The following is a 26,775-nucleotide window of genomic DNA, read 5'->3' on the forward strand; positions in this document are numbered from 1 at the left end:
CATTTCACCAGTATCTGTGGCTGGCATCTTCAGAGAATGCAGTCCTAGAAGAGAGCTGGATGTGTATACACACACACACACACACACACACACACACACACAGGGTCTGGAGAAATTCCATGTTAATCTGTACATTGTTCTATTGTTGATGGCAGGACCCCAGGGTGGGAGAATAGGCAAAGACAACTCTGTTGTCCCACTCTGTCTGGTGCTTTTAGAATATCATACTTTCTCTCTCTTCCTCCTACTTCCCCCCTTTCTCCTCAGCTTATTTCAGCTGTGGAGTTCCAAGTGCAAAAGTAGTTTGCACTCCATTAGCTTAGTAGGGGGAAAGTAGAGGGGAAAGGTGGATTCTTGCCCTTCCCAGTAAGCTAAGGCAAAAGCAAGCTGCTGCAGCCTTTCCTAGCTTGGGTGTTCTTCCTTATTAATAGCTCATTAACAGGTCACACATGTCCGTTTTCATCTGTGGAATGTTGGAGGGTGTGTAGTTCCATTCTCTTACTCATACAATTATATTTTTTTGTTCCATCAGCCTTTGAGGGCGGACCATCCTAACAGGTTCTCCATCCCCGAGGGGGGGTCTGAGTAGTGGCCTTAAGTCCCACCTTGACCAGAAAGTGATCCATCCATGACAGAGCAGAGGTATGAGTTACCTCCGCCCACGGATATTCCTGATCTGTACTAAAGACCACATTGAGTGTATCACCGGCATAACGTGTTGGACCTAAGACTAATTGGGACAGGCCCATGGTGGTCATGGAAACCATGAACAACCGAGCTGCACCTATCAGATCTAATAAGCTGGACTTGAAGGGGATGTTGAGGTCTCCCAGGACAAGGAGCATGGGAGACTCCAACACCAGCTCCAAGACCAGCTGTGTCAGCTCGGCCAGGGAGTCTGTTAGGCAACGGGGTGGACGGTATGTGGGCAAGATGTCACACAGCACTGCAGCATAGGGCAATTAACACTTTCCCAACCTGTTGTTTCTCTACCCCAGTGGCTTTCTTTAATGGATCCAGATTGACCTGCCTGAAAACAGAAAGGCTTGTATCAGCACTCTACTGTTCAGAAACCTGGCAAAGCTTTTTTCTTTTCTTTTCTGTTTTGAGTACACTGTATCACTAGCTCCTCCTCCTCAGAGTTTGATGCATGTTAGTTTAGGGCATAATGGGTTTCAATTGTACTTTGGCTTGTCCATATTAATATCAAAAAAAATTGAACATCATTTCCAGGTATGACACAAATGGTATTATTTCATGCACAGTTAATTGCCAGAACTGTTGCCTATTATAATTATACCAGGTCTGCATCAAGGAAATATACCCATGTAATCACTGAACAGAAGCCAAAATATTCCCTACTGCAAATCACTGTTTTCAATTACATTAAATAGAGACATTAATTAAACTATAACCAATGGATCAGTGTTTGGCAAATTAAAGGATTATCACAATTACAAAGATATCAAATGGTTGGAAAATGTTCAGGAAAGGTTTATGGCTAATATTGCTTTTCATTGATTATTTCAAAACCAAAAAAGAGGTAACAACAAAACCCAAACACTCCATATTGTTTGTCCAGACTGGAAAAGTTGAATAAAAATATGTCCATTCCAGCTGGAGGGCACTGACTCACTACAATGTTGAAGTGCAGAAATAAGTAGATACAGAATTTAACCAATGCAAAGGAGGAGCAATCTTTATATAAATAAAATTAAATTTCTGTCTGCGTATCTGTTACCACATCACCCAAAAACCATCTGAATGGATATTCAGCAAATTTGGATGATATGTTTGGGGTCGTTTGACTTAAAATAAAGGCTACATGACACACATATAGGCTGCATGACATACATAAAATTCAATTGGATGAGCCTGTGTTACCCCCTCATTAATTTTTCATTCATACAGAGTAGTATGTTCGGTGACTGACTGGGAAAGGCAAGCTCTTTCAAGAGCAATTGAGAGTGATTTGCAACATGAGGACATTTCAGCTCTTAAAGGTATAAGCACTTAGCTTCCAGAGCAGTTCAAACTGAACAATCATCAACAAAATTAATGACTGGGAATGGTATCCAGTCAATGGGACTGGTTATCTGGCACAACATTGGGTGTAACAACTAGTCAGAAATATTTTGAGTGCCTCTGAGCATGTGAAGATATTTTTTCTGCACCATCAGATAACTGCATCCTTTACCATTCTCTTGGAATTAAAAAAAACACGATACATGAAGAAAAATGTTATGTTATGCAAGAGTGAAATTCACATCTCTAATTTGTAACAACCTCAGTTCTCTATACTGTCCTCCTATTAACTAGAAAACATACATACCCTTTCCAATAAATAACAAGCAAAACCTCTTGCACAGCACCACAACAGTGAAGAAATGAAATAAAATAAAAAATGAGTGTTGTTATCCAGAAATTAATTTATGAAGCCTCACAAGCGTGTGTGTGTGTTGGACAGGTGAGCAAATTACTAGTGAAATTTAACTAGTTATTTTTTTAACACTGATAGCACATAGCTTTGAACAACAAATAAAAATGTTAAGCTTTGTAGTGGAAAATAATAACGAACCAGCGATCCTGTTGAAGTCCTGGTTGATAAATGGAACCAAAATCTAACCAGGGTTATTGACACAGCTGCCCACCCAAATGTCCTCTCTGATCCATTCACAAACAAGCTCCTCAATATAAAGAGACCCTCCAGGGAGCTGAAACACTAAGGACAACAACTAGAGCATAGGTGGCAGAAAACTTGACTTCTATGCGACAAGACATGATTTTTATTTATTTAAAGGATTCATATCCCACCTTTCTCCCACAATGGGATTCAAGGTGGGAACAAAGAGAACATCTTTGTTCCTATAAAGTGGCAGTATTTGCATCAAAGGAAGCCTGTTTTTTCGTACATACTGCATCTGCAAATTCGCATCCACCCAATCTGTTCAGGGTGGTGAGATGTCTAACTCAGGCACTCACCCCTGAATCCAGCCTTAGAAACTTAAGTAGCTTACTGTGACAATTTTAATAATCATTTTGCAGATAAAATCTCTCACATAAATGGTGACGTAAATGCCATCATTGGAGTGGAAGTCAATAATGAGGTGTCCAGTGACTCTGTGAGTGGGATTACACTGGATCAGTTTCAACTGGTGAGTACTGTTGATATGGACAAGCTGCTGGGACAAGCAAGGAAGACAACTTGTTTTCTTGATCCCTGTCCCTCTTGGCTGGCCATCTAGGGAAGATATGCAATAAGATTTCAAATACAACATAATTTTTGGATAATGCATCTTTCAGCGAGATCTTTACATCCTATTTAAAAGAGGCAGTGGTTATATCATTGCTGAAAAAGCACTCCCTGGATCCTCTAGACTAATAATTACAGACCAGTATCAAATCTTAACTTTTTGGGTAAGTTGATTGAGAAACAGTTGCCTTCCAACTCCATGATATCTTGGATGATATCCTGAAATCAACCCATTTCAAACTGGTTTCAGAGCAGGATGTAGAGCTGACATTAATATGCTTGCTATAGGTGATGATCTCCACCTTAACATCGATAGGGAGAGTATACGTATATAGTGGTGTTTGATACCATACACAATGGAATCTTTCTAGAATCCTGAGAGGGTTGGGAATTGAAGGCACTGTGTTGCAATGATTCCTGTCCTGCTGCTCAGGCAAATTCCAGATGGTGTCATGGCCAGCCAAGAGCAGGACTCGGAGGATGAGGAGGAGGATGTGGCTCCTCAAGTGCAGGGGGAAATGGAAGCTATACCAGGTCCTAATCCTGCCCTGCCAGATCCCAGCCCTGACCTCCCAGCCCCAGAGGAGTAAGCTCAGCCAGGTCCTAGCACTGGAGGGATTCCTCCTGAGGCTCAGCAGCCTAGTGGTGACTCTGGGGTAGAACCAAGCCTGGAGGTTCCTTCCTTTAAGCAACACAGGGCTGAGAGTGCTTGCGTGCATCGGCCCTGAGAGGCAATTAGCAAACAAGCCTCAGATGGCACCGGGGAGAGTGTCTCCTATTTAATGAGCTGGGAGACGCTGACTTGGTGCCAGAGTTTATTGCAGTATCCTTCTGAGTGATTACTGTCAGCACTGGCTTCTTGCTTCCTCAAACCCTTGTTTGCCTTAGACCCTTGACTTCAGAATGGACTGGACTCTTGTTACCTTCTGGCTGCCCTGACCTTGGACCGAACTGACTTCTGTGGACTCTGGAATCCTTACCTAGGCTTTATTGGTGGTGTGCTTCTTGTGGACTAACCAAAAGGTCTGTAGACTGCCTTTTAGCTCCTTTCTTGCTGCAGCACCCTTATCAGCGTTTGTTTGGACTTGTGTTGGCCGTAGTCCAGGACAGATGGTGCTGCTCCTCAAAAAAGGAGCCATTACATGGCACACTACAAAGTATCTTCAATGCTATTCAACATCTACGTGAAACTGCTGGGAGAGTTCATCCAGAGGCATGTGGCTGTACTTGGGGCAATACGCTGATGACACCCAAACATACTTGTCCATGCCTTCCAAAACAGCTTTAGCTAAGTGTGTCTCCTCTAAATGAATGCTTGGAAGAGGTAATGGGTTGGATGACAAAAAACAAATTTGAAACTGAATCCAGACAAGACCGATGTGCTTACTATCAAGAGTCCTAATCTGGGCTTGGAGTTGTGTCAACTAGTACTGGATGGGGTCACAGTCCTTCTGAAAGACTGTGTTGGTAGTCTGGGAGTGCTCCTGGATCTGTCTATCCAAATGTCAGCTCAAATAGATGTGATATTCAGGAGTGCTTGTTATCAGCTTCAGCTGACACACCAACTGCATCCCTTCCTTGAAATGGAGGACCTAAAAATGGTGGTGCACATGCTGGCAACCTCAAGGCTGGACTTCTGCAATGCACTATCCATGGTACCAAGTCTAGAAATTCCAATTGGATCAGAATATAGCAGCCAGACTGATTACAGGTACATCCAGGAGGAATCACATTACATCAATCTTAAAATTACTCCACTGATTACCAACTAGTTTCTGGGCAAAGTATAAAGTGTTGGCTATTACCTTTAAATTCCTACATGGTTTGGGTCCAGGTTACCTACAGGATCACCTCCTCCTGTCCAATTCAACCTGTATGCTCAGCTCCTCTGGGAAATGTTTGTTCCAGCCAGGCAGGACTACACTAGGAATGGTTTCCCAAAGAACCTTTTAATCTGCTGCTCCCAGACTGTGAAATGCCCTGCTGGAAGAGATAGGACAGCTGGAAATGCTGACAGCATTTAAAACATTAAAGACACATCTCTTCAGGCAGGCCTACCTAGTCAATTTTAAATTATGACTTTTTAATTTCTATATTCTAAAGAACATGCTCTTATGAGTGTATTTTAACAGCTTTATAGTACTCTATTTTAACTGTTGGCTTTATGTGTTTTTAATTGTTTTTTTTTAACATGCTGTATCCTGCATTGAGAAGAAGCAGAAAAGAAATAAAATCTATTATTATTATTTATTAATTAAGGACAGCTTATATCATTCAAAAACATGTGCTTATATGTGAACTGCTGCCCTCTTATGTACACTTACTTAGAAGGAAGCCCCATTGAGCACCGTGGGATTTACATCTGAGTAAACTTGTATATGATTGTACCATCATTCAACAATGAATTTGGCCAAGAATCAAAAGTGTATATACTCACAGAACAGGATGTTTTTAAATATATATATGTAGATTTCAACATGTCTGTTTACTGTTCATATTGAAAAAATATATATTTTACCTATGCTTCTCCTCCCCATCACACCATCTGGACTGAATTTTTTAAAACCTTTTTAATCCAAAAGGTCTGAGAAAAAGGGGAGATGGGGTAAAGTTTATTTATTTATTTATTTTGGTAGCACTGGTATTACACAGAATGAGCAACAAGGGATCCATAAAAATGCTATTTACCACAATTAGCAAATGAGTGATGAAGCAGTAGTGACAGACTGTATTAGCCTTAATTCTCCAGCCAGTCAACACCCGTGCCTGCTAAGAGTTATATGGATCATTAATTATTCCTTACACTTTCACCCTGGGCCTTCTGCTCCATTCTACTGGTCAATTTCTTTAAACTTTAAATACCTCTATGACGGATTAAAGTATATAGCAAAATGTTGGTTCTGAGCTTGTAATTCCTTCCTTGTAAGTGTTATGATTGTGTCGGTTTACAGCAACTAGGTGTTTACAGGAATGCAATGTATTACACATAATATATATATAACATGCATCTCTAATAGATTTAGTTTCTGGATTTCTGGCATTGTAATTCATAGTAACTGGTTTGGATCCAAAGATACTCTTATTTTAGTTGTGGAGGGTCTACCTTTTGTGGAATATCCTAGCCCTGTTGAGGAGGTCTGTAGGTGTAAGGAATAAACATGCAAGAGTGGGAGCATGCTAGGCATGAAACCTGATTCCTCATTTCCCTTGTTCTCTTCATCTCGGAGATGACTTTCTGAAAAGAAGAGTTTCATCTGTTCATGGGGAGTCTCTACATGATGGTGAACACTGGGAAATCATATGAGGAAACTCCAAGTGAGAAGAAATGGAAATTAAGTAGGGAAGGCCACACTACTTAGAGGACTCTGGAAAATGAAGTCCAAAAAACCCCCAAAACCACCTTTCAAAATTTTGGATAAGATTGGTCTGCTCCCTCTCTTTATGTAGTTATTTGTGGCTCTTACAGAATGCTTGACTAAACCTTCTTTATGTCAGAGAAAGGAAATCTTTGGATTCAATCCAAAGTATTTACTCTGTGGCAGAGATTACTGAAGCCTGGGAGCCTAATACATTTCCATGTTATCTTCAGACAATAACATTTCACTGGTACACTAATTATGCAGTATACCTGAACATCTGAATTATGCCTGACAGTTTGCTAAAATCTAAGATATGAAATAATAGCTTGAAGCACTAAAGACCACTCACTTACTGTCCTGGTTTTTTATGTCTTGTTTACAGCATTCATTTATAGCATTAGTTTAGCTTGTGCCAAGCTGAACCATTATCTAGTCATCACCCATTCTCAGTAATCATATCCTTTAGTTGTCGTCACTTATGATTACTGTTCACTTTGCACCTATTTACATAATTCCCTCTTGGTTTGAAATTATTCCTAAGGGCACTTGGTAAGATCTTTCCAAAGGTAATTAAATCATTGCCACAATTTCTCAGCAGCTTCTTAAAGTGTGGGAATTCACAATGCAGACTTCAGTTACCACTAATGAAAAATGATGACTCTGTGGCAGAAATACAGAAGGTACATATGGTCGGGACAAAGAGTGTGAGGCTTGAAAAAGCACAACACTGGAAGAGTGAGAAATATTCATAGCATATTCCTGGGCCTCCATGTCATCAAGTCAAGGGTCAACAAACTTATGAAAGCAGTATCATCCTGCCAGGTATATTGTGAAATAAATGAGGTGCAAACTGGAAAAAAATGCAGAAATCAACATGAGATTCCAGGCTTCTGTTCAAATCTCTTGGTTCCTTTTTATGCAATTCTAGGCAAGTTATTCTTTCATGATCCATTCATTTCATATTCACCTGCTAATTGCTGGAGCTTGGATAAGTTACTTTTCTGAGAGACCAACTCCCAGAATTCCCGAATTCTGACTATGACATTTTGGGCAGTGTATCCCAAAAATAAATGTTACCATGCTGTGGTTATTATTAATACTCACAAAACAGCTGATTTCAGCTATTAGCATTTAAGTTCAAAAGCGTAAGGCCCACAGTTCTTTTCTGAAAAGCAAGAGAGAGAATTGACATATGTTTTACTTTGTTTTTAAAACAGGCATCTTTTCACAACTCCTGGGCATATCCTTGCCTTGAATGCAGATACCTGAAATTCCTCACATTGGGCATAATTTAAGGAATTGTTCTTCATGAATAAAGCTCAACCATGGCATGAAAGAGTCTCCCAAGTGTGAGTACAGATAGCACATGTGTACACATGTACACCCAAAGGACCTTATTTTCTACCCACTGTATGTATTTCAATGGGGTGGTTGAATGCTGGAGGTTGGGGCACAAGCAGCCATTAGTCATGTTAGCTTGACAGGTGTGCGTATTTTCATACAAAAAAAGTTATCATTTTAAAGATCTGCCTCCTATTTCCTTCCTTCCAGTAAATGAATGAGCAAAAAGGGATTGGAAGAAATGGACATATTAATTTATTATTTAGAAATGTAAACACCAGAGAGCTTGAACAAACATGGGAGGTATTTATGAAAATTCTGTACTCAAACTGATATGCTCTCCTCCTCTAGTATTTATCAAAATCTCCATAAGAACTACAGGCAGTGAATGCATTATTAATTTTACCTAAAAACAGTAAATATGGCTATGGGCTGTATCCTCGGGAACAAAGTCCACACAGAAGGCAATGTGCTACAAGCCCAATGAACCAGGCAGCAGTATATGATCTGGAACAAATGGGTAAGGAGGCAAATTGGCTGCCACAGAGTTGGAAGAAATGTGTAAACAGAAGGCCCGAAATCACAGCCAAGCTTGTGCCTTCTTGATGAAGGAAGAACAATGTTTGAGCCCCAACTGGAGCCACAGCATGTGGAACCGAGTTCTCCATGGTAAGGTTTGCAATTAATTGCCCCATTCTGAAAAGAAAAGCCAAGAGGAGCCACCAAAGGCATTTTGTAGAGCACCCCTCTTCTGAATAGCTCATCTGCCATCTCTAAATAATCTGATGGATGTGTACAACAATGCTTTTTTCCAGTCCACTCTGGTTTATCTGCATCTTGGACATAAGAATTATTATTTATTTTTTTTAGAAATTCCAGTGTGGATAGTGGCTACAGTGTTAGATTTAGACGAGAAAGATGTGGGTTCATATGACACTCAGACAATGAAACTCACAGGGTGATTTCGGCCATTCTCTCTCACTCTCATTCAGCCTATCTAAGATGCCCTTATACAGGCATACCTCAGTTAGCTCCTTTTTACAAAACCCAGGCTATTCTCCTCTTTTCTTGTGTTCTGTCTAGCTGTTTGTTGGGATTTTTTTTTAGGTTTTTTTGTTTTTTGTTTTTTGTTTTGCAGCACTGGCATTGGGAGGATGATGAAGACAGACTCAATTAAACTTGACCTGGGAAAGAATGGAATTTTACTCTATGTGATCTTACTGTGTGTGCTATGTGTGCTTATGTACACCAGGCAAGGTGAACAGCTGCCTTCACAATCACTTCATGAGTATGTATGAACAGCAAAACCGAAAGAAGAGGGGAAAACACGCTTCAGCCTAGGTCGATAAATTACAACAAGGAAAATGAAATCATGGGGGGGGGGGGGGGGGGGGGGGGGGTGTATCCTGGGATCCATTCTGATAGGCACTTTCAAATGGTTTCTAGAAGATCCAAAATGTTTTTGTTTACTTATACAAGGCTTATCTGGCCTGGTAGTTTTATTTCACACATGCATAGTTTTAATTCTGAATAAAAGTTTGCTGCAGCTTGTTGAATTGTTCTTTTTTATAGTGTAGGAACCTAACTTCATGTTATTTCTGCCTCTCTTATCAAAGTTCCTGTTAAAGAGCTAATGCTCAGAAACACATCTACTTCATTAACTGACGTATATTATAAAGGCATAACATACTCCCCCCCCCCCTTTTGAAGGACAGTAGTATAACTATGCAGTGTATGTTGTATAAATATATAATGTAAGGTTGTTTTGTTTTGTTTTTTACTATAACAAGATTTCAGGCAGGCTTCATACATTAACATCTGAGGGATAAATCAAATGTTACTCTCAACTAGAGAAAAACCCATAGATATTGATATGGCTTACATAAAGGGTGACTAACAAGTCCCATTCATTTCAATAGGTCTATTCAAGTAGGAACTAATGTTGGATTTCAGACCAGCATGGCTGCAGCTTCACTCACATGTGATCTGCACATTAAGAGAAAACAAGATACTTATTATTAAGAAACTTATTAAGAGACTATTGATGCAGCCAGTTGGGTACATGTGTTGGTACATCTGATAAACTTTTTTACTCAAACTATCTTCTATTATAAAGAACTAGTGACTATTTGGCAGGAAGAAGGAAGGCCTACAACAGACACTAAAGCATGAAAACTGGTTGTTTATAATCATAAATGATAATTTCAAAGTCATAAACAGGTTGTTAAATAATGGATCTGCAAATGTAAACTTATGAACACTATACTTAACATACATCCAATTTGTTAACTGGGGCTAAAGGGAGCACAAAACCCCTCTTTTGTAACAGCTCCAAAAGCTTCTGGGTACAATTCAAAGTGTTGATTATGAACACGCATTTGCAGATCAGGTCCAGGTTACCCAAAGAACTGTATTCTCCCCTAAGACCTTGTCAGCGCAACTGCTAGGGTCCAACAACCACTGTCAGAACTCAAACAAGTCCTGGGGTTAAATCAGACCCTTGTAGCAGAGCTGGCAATTTCCAGAAGCCGAAGCGTGGCTCCCAGAGTCCAAATTGGGATGACAGCAACTTCCAGGAACTGCAGCAATGCAGGAATCTCCAGGGACACACAGCAAACCGATGCTGTAGCTTCTTCTGATAAATCACCAGAGAAACAAAAGTCCCCAAAGTGCTCTTTATTAACAGTGCTATAATACAAAACTAGATCTCTCAAACTCCACAACATACCAATCCAACTCCTACTTCAAACCCACAGCACACACTTGCAACCCCTGGGCTTATATAGTCTCCAGACCATGTGGTCTCCCAAACCCAGTGAGTTCAGGTGTGTAGCCATGCCATGTGTCTCCTCTGCAATCCAGACACATGTTTCATCATCCATGGCTATGTGCACTTGGACACTGAAGAGTCCTTGACACAATGAGCTTCAGCTGTGCTAGATCAGCCTTGCCACTCTGCTGAAGGCTCATGGGCAAACACACACACATCAAGCATTTCCCTGTGTACTGTGTTTTAACCCTTCAAATCCTGACAGACCTGCCCACTATTTGAGATCTTCAGGGTAGTCACTTCTTATAGGTACTCTTATAGATACATCTGGTGAGAGCATGCATAGGAGACTGCCTTCATGGTGACTGCTTTTAGGCTCTGGTACTCCCTTCATTGCGAGGTTAGATTGACATACTTCCTACTACAGTTCTGTAGACAGATGAAGACTTTTTTGTTTTGGCAAATCAGTAAACACAATATTTAGCATACAACTAAGGGGAAATGGCCTTTCATAATGTGCTGCATTTTCTATTAGTTATTTTCTTTTTAAAGATTATATTTTTAGTTTAGTTTAAATGCATTTTTAACGTTTGTATGATGCAAATTTTTAACTATATTTTTTATCTTTTGTAAGTCACCTTGACTCCTACACTGGGGGGAAAATGGAAAATAGACAGATGCTTAAAACAAAAGCTTGAATTCTAAGACAATGTGAAAACTCTTATAATAATAAATAAACAAAACTTTTCTTTATACCCCGCTTTTCTATTGTAAAGCAATCAAAGCGGCTTACAGTTTAAAATATAACTAATATACAATACAAAATACATCTTAACCTCCCCTTAAAAAGAATTAAACATATTATTATTAAAATTTAAACTATTAAAAAAGAACTATTAGAAGCCAACAAACTAATGAGCAAGTGGTGGAAATACATAATGTGGAGGAGTTCTTGATAGCTGAGTGGATCTATTCAAGAAAGACTTGCCGGAAGAAATCCACCTTAACAGCTTTTTTGAAGCTGTTCAGGCTGGTGATTTGAAGGATCTCTTCCGGCAAGCCATTCCACAGTCTGTAAGTAGTTGCAGAAAATGTCCTCTGGGAGGCTGCAGTTAGTGTGGTTTGTTTTGGCTGCAGTAAATTCCTCCTAGAGGACCTGAGAGTACAGGGTGGATTGTACAGAAGTAGGCAATCCCTTAGATAGGTTGGAATCAGGCCATGTAGGGCTTTAAAGGTAATAACCAACACCTTTACTGCACCCGGCAACTAATAGGCAACCAGTGGAGTGACTTCAAGATAGGTGTTATATGGCCACTCCTGATTTTTCCAGTGACCATCCTGGCTGCCATGTTTTGTACAAATGGAAGTTTTTGGACTAGGTACAAGGATAACTCCATGTAGAGCGATTTCAGAAACTGAGTCATGAGGTTACCAGTGCATGTACTACAGTTTCGAGGTCCCTTGCTTCCAGGAAAGGGCACAGCTAGTGTATTAGCCGAAGCTGGTAACAGATGCTCCTGACCGTCGAACTCATCTGAAACGACAGATCTAGGAGCACCCCCAGACTGCAAACACAGTCCTTTGAGTACAGCATGACCCCTTTTAGGACTGGTGGCTGCAAACCAAAACCTGGTTTGGGGGCCCCTACTGTAAGTACCTCCGTTTTATCTGGATTCAGTTTGAGTCTGCTTTTTTCTCATCCAGTCCATTACTGCTTCAAGACACTGATTGAGGGGAGAAATGCCATCTGTCATCAAAGCTGCTGATCAGGACATGGAGAAATATATTTATGTGTCATCAGTGTACTGATAACACCCTGCCCCATGGCTATGGATGATTTCTCCCAGCAGCTTCATATATATGTTGAATAGCATCAGGGACAGGATGGCACCCTGAGGGATGCCCCAATTCAGTTCCATTTTTGAGGAGCAACTGCCCCTGAGCATCAATCTCTGAAATCTACCTGACAAGAAGGACAGGAACCACTGTAATACAGTGCCTCCAATTCCTAACTCCCTCAGGCGTTCCAAGAGGATGTTGTGATCTATTGTATCGAAAGCTGCTGAGAGGTCTAGAAGCACCAACAGGGTCATGCTTCCCCTGTCAATGCCTAGATGAAGGTCATCAGCCAAAGCAACCATGACAGTCTCCACTCCACATCCCGTCCTGAAGCCAGTTTGAAATGGGTCTAGATAATCGGTTTTATCCAGGATCACTTGGAGTTGAAGAGCGACAGCCCACTTGATCACCTTGCTCAAAAATGGCAGATGTGATACAGGCCTAAAGTTTTTCATATCCAGGGGGTCCACAGAAGGTTTTTTCAGGAGTGGTCTAACGACCACTTCCTTTAGACAAGGTGGAACACAACCTTCCCTAAGTGATGCATTGATGACACATCTTCATGGTTGATAGGGCATGATATTTGACAATTCACTTGAAGCATCCTATACCCATTGGAAATCTGTTCTAGAAGTTGTGAAAGGAGCAGTCCGAGGTGCTGGATTCAACACTTAAAATAAGCCCAGAGCTCTGGTGAAATTCCTTTAACGTTCATACTAAAAGTCAAAGCAGATTCACTGGTCCACTGATATAGAGTTCACCACCCACTACTGTCATTTTGGAGCTGGTGGCTCCCTTCTGCCAACAAAAACATTACAAGCAGTTGTCTGCCCATAAGGTCTTGTCACTGGTAGAACAAAGCACATGTGTCATATCCTAACCCCCTCCTAGATGTAAAAACATGGGATTCAGACTGGACTGTTACTTCTCTTTACTGTACAATGAGATCTGGAGAAATTTGGCAATACCTATTCTGTTCTATTCTATTTACACTGTCTTTCTCCCACCAAGGAACTCAAAGAAGCTTACAGTAATTTAAAATAGACACTGGCTGGTTCTGAAGAAAAAGGATACCAGGGCCACTGCAATAACCACAGCACCGTTGCATTAATCTCCCATGAAATCAAAGTGATGCTCAAAATTATACAACAAAGCCTTTTACCAAATATATAGATTGAGAATTGCCAGATGTCCAAGCTGCGTTCAGGAAAGGAAAAGACACTAGGGATGGTACTGCAAACATACGTTGGATACTGGAGCACACCAAAGAATTTCAGAAGAAAATCAACCTGTCCTTTATAGATTATAGCAAAGCCTTTGATTGTGTGGGTCATGAAAAACTATGGATCAGTCTTAAAGAAATGGGCGTGCCATAACATTTTATTGTCTTGATAAATAAACTTTATTCAGGACAAGAGGCTACTGTCAGAAATGAATACAGGAGATATCGAATGGTTTCCAATTGACAAGAGGGTTAGGCAAAGCTGCCTTTTGTCACACTATCTAACTTGTACATTGAACTTGTCATATGTAAAGCAGGATTAGACTCAGAGAAAGGAAATGTTAAAATTGACACTACACTAGTAGCAAAAAACAGCAAAGACTTGGAACAATTCCTTTAAAAGGTCAAAGAAGAAAGGAAGTTTTACAGTTGAACATTAAAAAAACAAAAACAATGACCACACTTGATTTACATCACTTTAAAGCAGAGGATGAAGACATTAAAATATAGTCTGCCCTCCACATTCACAAGGGGATAGGGAAGCAAGATTGCCACAAAAGTGGCCCCAGGCCTAATATCACCCAGTGGGTAGGGGGGGACCTCCCCTGCTTTCTCCACTAACCTGCTCATTGCCTGCCTGCCTAGAACTGCCATGTGGTAGCTGAGCAAGTGAGGCAACAGAATGGAGGAAAAGGAGCACAGGCACACTTTTCCTGGCTGCTCCATCTGGGCGTTTTCCCCTGCGGTGAAGCCTAGGATGGAGGAGAAGGAAGTGTATGTGCAAGCCCTTCCTAGCTTCTCCATCCTGGGCTTTTTCCTGGAGGGAAAAAGAAGAGGAGAAGGAGCACAAGTGCACCCTTTCAATGGTGCAGGAAAGGGACGCCTGGTTGCCCTTCAGATACAGACAAACTCAGGAATAATCAAATCCACAAAATGTTAATTCAACAAATGTGGAGGGCTGACTGTAGTTCAATATTTTCTATACCTTGGCTTAGTCATTAATCAGAATGGAGACTGCAATCAAGAAATGAGGAAAAGACTAGAACTTGGAATGTGGCAATGAAGGAACTATTGAACCTCAAGATATATCACTGTAGTTAGGATTATCTATGCCATGGTATTTTCAATTTCTATGTAGGGTTGTGAAAGTTGGACAATGAAGAAAGCTGATGAGAATCAAACTCTCTCTCTCTCTGGCTTTACTTCACGAACGAAGATTCAGGAAGGATTCATCCCGTGCTTTCTACAAGCGTGTTGATGACTAAAAAGGCCAATCCAAGATAAACAAGTTCGGTTGCAGAAAGCACAGCAGAAAGTCTCCTTGGGTGATGTTTCCGAGTTGTGGTTCTTTCTGCATTGTCATTTCTCTTTGAGACTCATTCAGTGTGAGTTTTCAAAAAAGGCTGCAGCATCGTGGATAGTGCATCTCCATGCCTCCCGGTGCGAAGCCAGGGTGGACCAAACTAAACTTATTTGAAATCTGATGCTGAAGACTGTGGAGTGTAAAAAAGATACTGTGGAGTGCAAAAAAGACAGATCAATGGGTCCTACAGTAAATCAAGTGTGAACTCACCCTAGAAACCAAGATGACTAAACTGAAACTGTTGTACTTTGGACATATCGTGAGAAGACATGACTCAAGAGAGAAGCAATAATGCTCGGAAAGAGAGAAAGAAAAGAGGAAGACCTCTTTCCAGATGCATACACTCAATCTATCTAAATCTCAATCTAAACTCAAACCATGGGCCTGAGTCTGCAAGACCTGGCAGGGCTGATGATGATAGGGTGCACTTGGAACATTCATACAGTTCCCATACACTGAACTTGACTTGACGTCAGTTAACAGTTAACTTAGTTAATTCTACACACAACAGTCTTGTAAGCAGCACACTGACACATATTTGACACAAATTCTACATTTTAAAAACACACAAAAATATACAGTTATTTAACAAGAATTTAACAGAAAGCAAAGAAAACCCCCATTGTGTCACACCAAAGAGTAGCAGAGGAATACATTGGCTTTTGAATGCCTCTCTCATAGAAACATACATGGGGCAAAAGTATGTCTTCTCCATAATGTTAAAATGTTCACTTGGGTTTAAAAACAGTACTTCCACAAAGAACAAAATTTTGAAAACTGCATGTTGTTGATGATGATGATTAAGATGAAGATGAAGAGGACAACAACAACAACTTCCCCACATACCTGTTCATTTATTTCCCAAGTTTTAATGCCAGCCTTGGGAAGGCTGACCATTATTACCATACATTTCTCTGGGGAAAGACAACATAACAGCTGTCACTTACAGTCACCATAGAAACACTTCTGTAACCACACTGAATTCTGTCAACAGGGAAAAGTACACACAGTCGCATGCACAGATACACTGCTTTTAATATAATTTGCAAAACTGTTTAAGGAATTTTCATTCAGGCTCCCATGCTTTCTTTATTCCTAGTCCCTCCTCTGTCATTTTTACAACTCCTTTCCTACTTCAGTTCAAACCAGATTCTTAAGCTGAGCACAGCTTGGAAGTGCAGTGACTGATGTTACTATGGGAAGATCAAGCAATTTTTGTACAATGAGAAGCACAGCAGAATCTGCCACTGGGTAGGAAAGGAAATTCTGTTACCAAAGAAACTCCAGCCTTTTTGTTATGTATGTCTAGTTTTTCTCTTTGTGGCTCTTCAGACTGCCCTATTTCTGTTATTTTTGTTATTATCAGAATTACATTAGACTATCCTTTATCAGAAGATACCATAGCAGGATATAAGCAGAGAATAAAAGCTAAATGATCTAAAATCACTAGAAACAATAAAACATCATAACAACTTGCCCACAGGAAAGAGTCAGAAAAAATAGAACCATAAACCAATTGTAGCATTCCCAAACAAATAAATAAGTCTTCCCTTGGTGCTGAAATATGTGGAGTGCCAACACCACCCAGTTTCAAAGGAGCTGGCATTGGAAATATTGGGGGGCGGGGGAGATACAGAAAAGGCTCTACAACTTGTCACAGAATAACTAACTTCCTCTGGCAAAGGTACACAGAAAAACCCCTCCACTTTCTTACAACATTGCCCAGTTCTTAAGGAGAGGCAAGTACTTGGATCCCAATCCAATTAGTTCTTTTAAAGTAAATGACAATGCCATGCATTTGTCTCAAAGAGTTAAATAAAAGCCCAGTATAACTGTTCATCTTTCCGATATGATTCCTTCTAACTCTTGAGAGTTAGAATTCTTGCAGAAGTAATAGCTTTAAGGATATGCTCTTCACACAGAAACTATAAACCTGTATGGCTCAATGTAGCCTATATAGTCTCCATGTGGACATATCCAACATCAACACCAGACTACTGAGCAGCCTCGAAGCCCCCTGCATGGCCATTTCCTGCTTCATGAGGAGCAGGCAGGATTACACAAGCAGACCCTGTTGGATCTCAGCATCACCATCATTTTGTGTTTAGCTACAAGGCCAAGTGATCTTCCCCATTCCATCCCAAAACAGAGAGGCTTCAGAAGCTGTTCAATAAATTGGGAGAGATTTGGGGCTTTACCACACAAGGCCAAAAAGTAGGATTTTAAGCCAATAAAAGCATCTTTGGCCAGTACTTATCACATGATGTTGTGTCCATCCTGCTGCTGCCTTGCATTCCATTTGTTGCTGTACTGAACCTTTTCATTAATTGGCAAAACCCAACAACAGCTCTCAATGTTGCTATTACAGCACAACTGCACAGGTGCAAACAATCTCTTCAATTCCAGCAGTCACATTGCATGGCAGAGCCTGATTCTCCTCCTCTCTCCCCCTTCTCCCCCTTGCTATTTTAAAGCAGGCTAACGCTGTGCCTATTGTTGTTGTTTTTTTAAAAAAAAGATTTGCTGTACTTTTGTAATGCACAATCTGTGAGGTAGAAACTGAAGCCTGTCACATTTGTCCAATCCTAGGTAAACGTAACTGCATATCAAATACAAGTTTTGCTTTATTCCCTAATGTAACAACCATCTATCCTCACTTCCTCTGTCTTTTTATTTGGGCAATGGAACATAAGGGAATTTTGAAGGAGATTGTGGCATCTAGGGTTGCCATAAGGCAGGACCTCCAAACCTGGACAAATGTAGGACCAATGTAGGGCCACATTTTCAAATGTAGGACACGTTTTTAAAAAAATGGAGGACACATGAAAAAATTGATAATTTTTAAAAAATGTTAATATAAATACATGTTTCTTAGGCATGCTCAAAATGGAGGACATTTTGGCATTATTCCTAGACAGAAGGCTGAAATGTACTTCTCTTTCTGGCCAAACACCCCCCCTATTCATACAATAACATTTCCCACTCCCAATCAGGCATAGCATTTGCAAGATCAACAGGCAATCCCTTGTGCCATTGCAAACTACATTTCCCACTTCCAAGCAGGCATAGCATTTGCAAGATCACAGGCAGTCCCTTGTGCCATGCAAACTACTTTCCCACTTCCAAGCAGGCAAGCATTTGCAAGAACAGGCAGGCCCTGGTGCAATGCAAACTACATTTTCCCACTTCCAAGCAGCAAGCATTTGCAGATCACAGGCATCCCTTGTGCCATTGCAAACTACTTCCCCTTCCAAGCAGGCATAGCATGTGCAAGATATCACAGGCAGTCCCTTGTGCCACTGAAACTACATTTCCCCACTTCCAAGCAGGCATAGCATTGCAAATCACACAGTCCTTGTGCAACGAAACATACATTTCCCACTTCCAACAGGCATAGCATTGGCAGGATCACAGGCAGTCCCTTGTTCACTGGAAAACTACATTCCCCACTTCCAAGCAGGCATAGCATTTGCAAGATCACAGGCAGTCCCTTGTGCCATTGCAAACTACATTTCCCACTTCCAAGCAGGCATAGCATTTGCAAGATCACAGGCAGTCCCTTGTGCCATTGCAAACTACATTCCCCACTTCCAAGCAGCCATAGCATTTCCAAGATCACAATTCCCTTGGCCAATTGCAAACTTACTTCCCACTTCCAAGCAGGCATAGCATTTGCAAGGATTCACAGGCAGGTCCCTTGTGCCACTGAAACTAACATTTCCCACTTCCAAGGCAGGCATAGCATGTGCAAGATCACACAGTCCTTGTGCACGAAGAAACATACATTTCCCACTTCCAAGCAGGCATAGCATTGGCAAGGATCACAGGCAGTCCCTTGTGCATGAAAACTACATTCCCACTTCCAAGCAGGCAGCATTTGCAAGATCACAGGCAGTCCTTGTGCATTGCAAAACTACATTCCCCACTTCCAAGCAGAGGCATAGCATTTGCAAGAATAACAAGGCAGTCCCTGTGCCATGGCAAACTACATTTCCCCACTTCCAAGCAGGGCATAGCATTTGCAAGATCACAGGCAGTCCCTTGTGCCATGCAAACTACATTTCCAACTTCAACAGCAGGCATAGCATTGCAAGATCACGAGCAGTCCCGTGGCCATTAGAAATCTACATGCTCATCCACAAGCTTCTTAGCAAGTCCCCCCTTCCTCCTTTCCTTTACCCCCAAACCCCACCAAAACCCTCACCCCGCTTTTTCCCGGGATGTCCTGCAACTTAGGAGGGATTTATGGGACAGATCCAAAGCCTTTTTTCTTTTCTAATGGGGGCAAAGCCTTGAGAAGCCCTGGACCCCTGAGAAGAAGAGGAGGGGGGCTTAGAGAGAGGAAGAAAGAGAAAAAGAAGATAAGGAGGGGGAAGAAAGGAAGAAAAAGGAGAGGAGGAAGAGGAGGGAAAGAGGAGGAGAAAAAAACGGAATAACAAGAAGAAGAGAAGGAGGGGAAAGAGAAAGAGAAAGAGGGGAAGAACAAAAAGCAACTTGCCTGCAAAGCCCTCTCCGCTTGGAATTTGGAGCATGCCCAAATAAGGAAGCAGAGGGCTGGCCAATAGAGGCTGGGCAGTGCAGCAGACCCCGCCCCTGCTGGGTTCAGTCCTCCTACTGCTGCTCCAGGCATGTTTCATAGGCAGCACTCTATAGAAGGCAGGCAGCAGCCCTGGGAGCTCAGAGTTGGGCAGCCACCCGGGAATGGGGGCGGGGGCGGGACGGGACCGGGCATACCCCCCAGGAGGCGGGAAAGTCCCACCCACCACCATGAAATGGCAACCCTAGTGGCATCACTGGCAAACATATAGTGCTATTTCCAGCTCATCTATTAATTCAGGTAGACCTAAGAATATTAAGGAAGCTGTGTTTGCTGAATCCATTAAACATATGTTAGAACATGTCTGCCAGAATGATACACTCACTGCTGATACATCAACTTGGCCTAACAATCATCAACTACCCGTAAATGGCAAATATTGTCCTGCCCCACAGGCCAAAGGTCAAGCTAAACGATGTGCCAAGCTATTAATCCATGGTCAAAATTCCAGTAGATGAACAGCAAGACAAAAATCCTGAGCTTCTAGAACATAAGAAGTGGATGTGAAACTGGCTAACAAAAGAAGAATTAAAACTGCTTATGCAGTTTACCTGCTCAGAGCTGAAACCTATGCATGCAGTAAGTCCCACTGTGTACAGCTAGGCTTACTGTTGAGTGTTAAGGCTTATGCTATTATACTATTGCCATTTTTTTAACAATAGCACTCTGTGGAGATAACACTGGACTAATCATTTATCGAGCTGAAACTTCCCAGAGCACATGTAACCAAATATGGGGTAATGGGGAATTGTAACATTTCCACACACCATGCTACAAGATAACCTCGTAAGTGGTTACAACATCGCAAGTTACCAACTGGTTCTCTATATCAATCCATTTATTCAAACATTTCTTGGAAGGAGATTTCAGAATGGAAATGTTAAATAGTTCATGCTTGGTTTTCATATTAAAATAATAAAATCAAGAACTATGAAGTTTGGTCTTCTGTTCCAGTGACTAGATTACATACTATAAAATCTCTTCAAATTATGATTTCCATATGACTTTGCTAATGTGTATACGTATTTTTATTTTCCTGCATTTTCTCCAGCTTTGCATCAAGATGAGGTAATATTGTGCCTATGCACCCCACAGAATACAAAATGTCTGCATGCCACATAGTGTGAAATATGCTTATTTTTCATTTTAAATATGTTGTATTTACAAAAATGAAACAATTTGTTTTTACCCATCACCCCAAATGGTCTAGGAAAAACTTTTACATTTATGCATTATATTCTCAAGGAAGAGGAATGGGTATTGTAGTGTATAGTGCAATTAATTTCAAAACACATAATACTGCCTATGGGAAGTTTTTAGCTTTTGCTTATTTCTTATTCATGAAATCACATTTTCTGTCTTCATTTGCATTAAGTAATTTTTTTTCAACCTCTCTCAGCCGTCATATAAACTTACATTTCCAAGAGCACTTTCCTGCTAAAGCAGAGAGGTGAGTAAGCGATCTGTACCCAGATAATGCTTTGAGCTCATGTGTTGTTGCTGGTATTAAATGGAATTCTTTGCAGCTATCAAAAAGTGATTTTACATGAATGGGTGCAGAGAAGTACTCAAGTAAAAGTATCTGTTCAAATACAATCACACTCCGATGGGCAAATGGGTTTAAATTGTTGCAGCAAAATAATCATCTCAATTTTGGTCATACGTATCTGATACCAGCTTTTGTTTTACAAAATGAAGCAAATACAGGAACAGAATCTACAACTTCAGCTTACTTTGCACAAAAACAAAAGCTTGCATATAGATTCTTTACAAAATATGCCCAGTCATGTTTTAAAAGGCCTTAAAATCATTCTACATGGTATACCTAACAGCAGTTCAACACAAGGAAATAAAATGACATTAAAATTACCAAAGATCCACAACCAATGTCAGTTGAATTGTCTGCTGAAATGATACAATTAAATTTGTTGAAAAATGTTAAATAAATTAGCCTCTGGCTAATGTACTTGGTCGGTGGTTCAGGCTGTGTAATTAGGAAAATACATATGCAAGGGAGCCGAATGCCTCAGTGTTCTCTTGAAACATAAGATGTTGTGCCTCATGGTGGCACACCTGAGGTTGCCTGAGATGTGAATGTTATCAGGACATGGCTGGACAACAGAGTTGCAGGAAAGAAATTCAGTCATAAAGGAAATTTACTGGCCTAGAAGAAAGTCAGACTTGATAAACTTTCAAACCATTTTGTACCAAATGTACTAAAACACTTCCACAGAACTGAGCCTTCATGCTTTATCTAAACAATGGCCAAAACTTTCAAGTATGGGGAAAGATAATCATAGAATTGTAGAGTTGGAAGAGACCACAAGGGCCATCCAGTCCAATCCCTACCACACAGGAAATCTCAATCAAAGCATCCCTGACAGATGGCCATCCAGCCTCTCTTTAAAGACCTCCAAGGAAGGAGACTCCACCACACTCCGAAGAAGAGTGTTCCACAGTCAAACAGTCCTTACTGTCAGGAAGTTCCTCCTACTGTTCAGGTGGAATCCCTTTTCCTGGAGCTTGCATCCATTGTTCTAGGACCTTTCTCTGGAGCAGCAGAAAACAAGCTTGCTCCTTCCTCAATATGACATCCCTTCAAATATTTAAACAGGGCTATCATATCGCCTCTTAACCTTCTCTTCTTGAGGCTAAACATCCCCAGCTCCCTAAGTTGTTCCTTATAGGACATGGTTTCCAGGTCCTTCACCATTTTAGTTGCCCTCCTTTGGAAACGCCCCAGTTTCTCCACGTTCTTTTTAAATTGTAGTGCCCAGAACTGGACACAATATTCCAGGTGGGGCCTGACCAGAGCAGAATATAGTGGCACTATTACTTCCCTTGATCTAGACACTATACTTTTATTGATGCAGCCTAAAATTGCATTGGCCTTTTTAGCTGCTGCATCTCACTGTTGACTCATGTTCAATTTGTGGTCTACTTGGACTCCTACATCCCTTTCACATGTAGATTCATCCAGCCAGGTGTCCACCATCCTATATCTGTGCATTTCATTTTTCCGCCCTAAGTGCAGTACCCAGCTTTCTAGTCTATTCAGGTAATTTGGAATTTTGATCCTGTCCTCTGGGGTATTTGCTACTTCTCCTAATTTGGTGTCATCTGCAAATTTGATAAGTACTGTATGCCCCCAATTCTGTCATCCAAGTCATTGATAAAGTAACAAGGGTAGGCAACCTTTTTGAGCCGGGGGCCGGGTTGCTGTCCCTCAGACAACTGGGGGGCTGGAGGTAAAAAATAAATAATTAAATAATTTTCAAAAATTTAAATAAATAAATAAACTGGGACAAATGTAGGACAAAAGTTTCAAATGGAGGATACTTTTTTTAAAAAATGGAGGACATGTTAAAAAAATCTTGATTTTTTAAAAAATGTTTATATAAATGCATGTTTCTGAGGCTTCTATAGACAATTGCCCCCCCCTTGCCCCCTCGCGTGAGAGGCCAAATGCCCCAGCGGCAATCGGTGGCAGGACCGGGCTGGGGCCGGTCCCAAGGCCTCGCCGGGCCGGATTCAGCCCGCGGGCCGTAGGTTGCCTACCCCTGGATAAAGATGTTGAATAGCAATGGCCCCAGGACAGAGCCCTGTGGGACCCCACTGGTAACTTCTCTCCAGGATGAAAAAAAGTCATTGTTGAGCACCCTTTGGGTTCGGCCAGTCAAATGTTGTCCTGTGGAAGAAATGCTGAATGAAGCAATCGCCCATGCTTTTCATTGGTGTGCAATAATTGGGGTTCATGGTTGCTAGGAGGCTTCTGGAAAAAACCACCCTTTAAAAGAAGCAATTAATCATAATTAACAGAATCTCAGATACGTTTCAAGCTTTTGATCTTCAACTCTTTATTTATGAGCCTTTCAGAAACTGTTCCAGCACATTAATTTTTCAATTTTTAAGCAAATTACAAACAGAGCTTATCAATTGGAAAAAAAACCCCAACAATCCATAGTTCATGAATACTGGTTGAGGTAGTGCATGTTGCCACAGCGTTTGTACATACTTTGCTCTAAACCATTGTAAATTTTGTTCTGGCAATAAATTAGCCATAGGCTATCACAGAATGCTTGGCCATATTTTGCTTAACAAGAATACAATATAATACATTAGGAAAGTTTTATATTTGACATGTGGTTTTCGTTATGTTCTTGTGCTGCTTCCTGTCATGCACAGAAGTGTGCATACAGGTACACTGTAGCTACTTTTGTCAATGTGTTTTTACCATAAACATAATTCACCTCAAAACTTCTGTTTCTCTGTGGTATGTGCCACAAAGGTGAATGGAGCAATAAGTAGAATAGTCTGCTTATTGTATATCTTCTTTGCCCTGAATAAAGGAAGTTCTAGTTACAAGGGAACAGGTCATCCTATAACTTCGTATATTAAAGAGTTTATTTCCATCCAGAAATATGCTCCAAAAGCATTTTGCTCCTCATGATAATATGAAAAAGTAACAGACAAATGTTATTTGTTACTCAAAAAGAGTTAATGAGTTAACTAATTCTGCTACTTTGCAAAATTAATGCCATTATGCTCTTGCTACACACACATGTAATGTGTTACAGCTAGTAGAATTATTTGTAATGCATTATTTTCAACCACTGTTTCTCATCTCATTTAACAAAATTAATATTTGCAGAGTTTCATTTATGCTCAATTTGTAATTCCTAAAATTCAGACCTGGACTGAAAATGGCCACATAGCCCAAAAACCCCACAATAAAAAATTATCAGACCTGAAGATTTGCTTGCTTGTTTGTTTAGCAAAGCCATATTTTTCTTTCTATATCAGGTGATTCTATTTATGAAATCTAATCTATTATCTAGGCCTATGTATTGTCTTTTACAAAAGGATGCATGTTTTTTGTTGTTGAAGTACATTTTAATACTTCATTTATGTGCAAGTCATCGGCTGAAAGAGGCAAAAGGCCAGCATCCTGAAAGGGAAGTGACTTTCATGCCATTATCCATATAGGAGACTAACATGTGAGCCAGCCCACAATTAAAGACAGAAAAGATGTGACAGATTATTGGATATCTTAAGGCACCAAGCATCTGATCCAAAAATCTCACTGTGATGAATAAGAAAAGGTAGAAATGTTCAAGAATGAACTGGACCATTTTGCTGGAGACATAAAAGAGGGCAGAGGCTGCAATGTTTAAATCCCACATTCAATAAAGTTAAAAACCAATTATGGCAATGCAAATCACAGCTATTTCCTCCCCTTCCCCCACTAGCTGCCTTTTAAAAGGTGATATGTAACATTTGGCAACTGTCTAAGTAAATAAGGAAAAAACAGGGAAGGTGAGATGCTGGATTCAACATTCAAAGCTGATACAGAATTACCAGTTGTTGTTGTTTTTAAAGATAAAATCCTATGGGAGGGGAGAGTTTCTCTACAAATTGATGAATCCTGGAACACAGCTACAATTTGTGATACCGTTTAACCTCTTGCCCTCAATTTAGAACCTATAAGACATTAAATGAATACCAATAAGTCAATAAACTTGGATAATCACACAGGCAAATTTAATGACAAACCTTTTCCTCCAGTAATACAGCTGATTTGCATCTTGGAATCACACATGGAAACTCTTTCCTTTGCAGGCTAAAACAGCCTAGAAGGAGTTAAATCAGCCAGACCACTCCAGCACCTGCAGAGGCCAGCTCATCTGCTACCTCTCTATATTGGCCCTGAGGTCACTGCTCTTTAAAATTGGTTTGCCAGCCCAAGCCAATATCTGTCATCACTGCAGCTGTATCATACACTGCTTGGTATGAATTACACAATTCCCTGTTAAGAAAGGATTTACAAAATATGCAGAGCTTTAACTAAATATTTGTGGCCACTGGACTTTAAGCTTCCTTCCTTTATTTAATATTTTCAACAAGATATGGTTCCTCTGCCAACACAAATTTTTAATTAAAAATGCAAGTTCTTACAGATTACGGATTCGCGCCTTTTCACTCACTGCCCCTCAGTCCTGGAACTTTCTTCCCCCACAAGAAAGAGCCATCACTTCTTTAACCAGCTTCAAAATGGAGTTGAAAACCATCCTGTTCAGAGAAGCCTTCCCAGGCATTGCATAATTGTTGCTTACTATTTGATGTTCTTTTGATGCCTGTTTATCAAACTATTTCCTGTATTGCTATGTACTGTATATGTATTATCCTACTTGAGAGTATGTATTTTCCCTGGAAGAAGATTAACCATCCATTATGAAGCCAAGCCCTCCCTCCAGTCCATCTGCCTTGGTCCAGGCCTTGGAGGTAGAGAGGAACTGCTGGACCTCATCCCCTTTCCCTCCACCACTCCCTTCTCCTTTTGTGTCATGTCTTTTTAGATTGTAAGCCCGAGGGCAGGGAACCGTCTAAATAAAAAGATTGTATGTACAGCGCTGTGTAAATTTACAGCGCTTCATAAATAAAGGTTAATAATAATAATAATAAGAATAAGAATAAGAATAATAATAATACACCCTTTATTGGCTTGTTTCTCTTCCCACTCCACTCCCACTTCAGTGAAACAAATGTTGGTGGAGAAAAATAAAACATAAGATTCAAAGCAAGAACACTAGTAGATTGCCTTTGCTTGCTTCATTTTCCAATAAAAGGTCTTGGTCTGTAGAAGTTCATAGCACTGTCTTCATCATGGGGTTATGTCAGGTCTTTGGGTGGTTGTTCATGCTACATTTTGAACTTTCACAAATACTGAAGGTGACAATATGTAAGTATCCCACAAATTCTCTTGGTGGGGAAACCAGATAATGCACAACCCGATCCCTTAGTCTTGCATGGGCAGATCAGACAACACCTAGGTCATTCAGAGTAAAAACCAGGGTATATCCCTCTTTCTGCAAATTAAAAAACTCTGTTTGCTCTGGATGTTCCTGGAAGCCCTCTGGTTTGATGCCATGTAGCTATATGCATGAGTGTCCTGCTCTGGTGTCTGGTGCAGCCGCTGCCGCTACAGATCACTTCACTCTGGAGTCAGAATGAGTCACCCAGCCATGTGATCA

At 40.7% G+C, this 26,775-nt stretch overlaps 1 protein-coding gene and 1 long non-coding RNA gene across 3 annotated transcripts in view; both read right to left on the reverse strand.

Annotated features, from left to right (window-relative positions):
- NAV2 (neuron navigator 2) overlaps positions 1–26,775 on the reverse strand; it is a 783,367-nt gene that overhangs the window by 610,324 nt on the left and 146,268 nt on the right. The window lies entirely within an intron of this gene.
- LOC121915137 lies at positions 158–25,435 on the reverse strand. Of its 2 annotated transcripts, none has more exons than XR_006100653.1 (4): positions 25,298–25,435; positions 7,717–7,777; positions 5,059–5,233; positions 158–3,241 (listed from the first exon to the last, which is right to left on the reverse strand). It is a non-coding gene; the product is annotated as an uncharacterized LOC121915137 (long non-coding RNA). The 2 variants fall into 2 exon arrangements; XR_006100654.1 differs by lacking the exon at positions 25,298–25,435 and adding an exon at positions 9,836–9,926.

Source organism: Sceloporus undulatus, chromosome 1 (genome assembly GCF_019175285.1).
Source record: "Sceloporus undulatus isolate JIND9_A2432 ecotype Alabama chromosome 1, SceUnd_v1.1, whole genome shotgun sequence".
NCBI lineage: Eukaryota > Metazoa > Chordata > Lepidosauria > Squamata > Phrynosomatidae > Sceloporus > Sceloporus undulatus.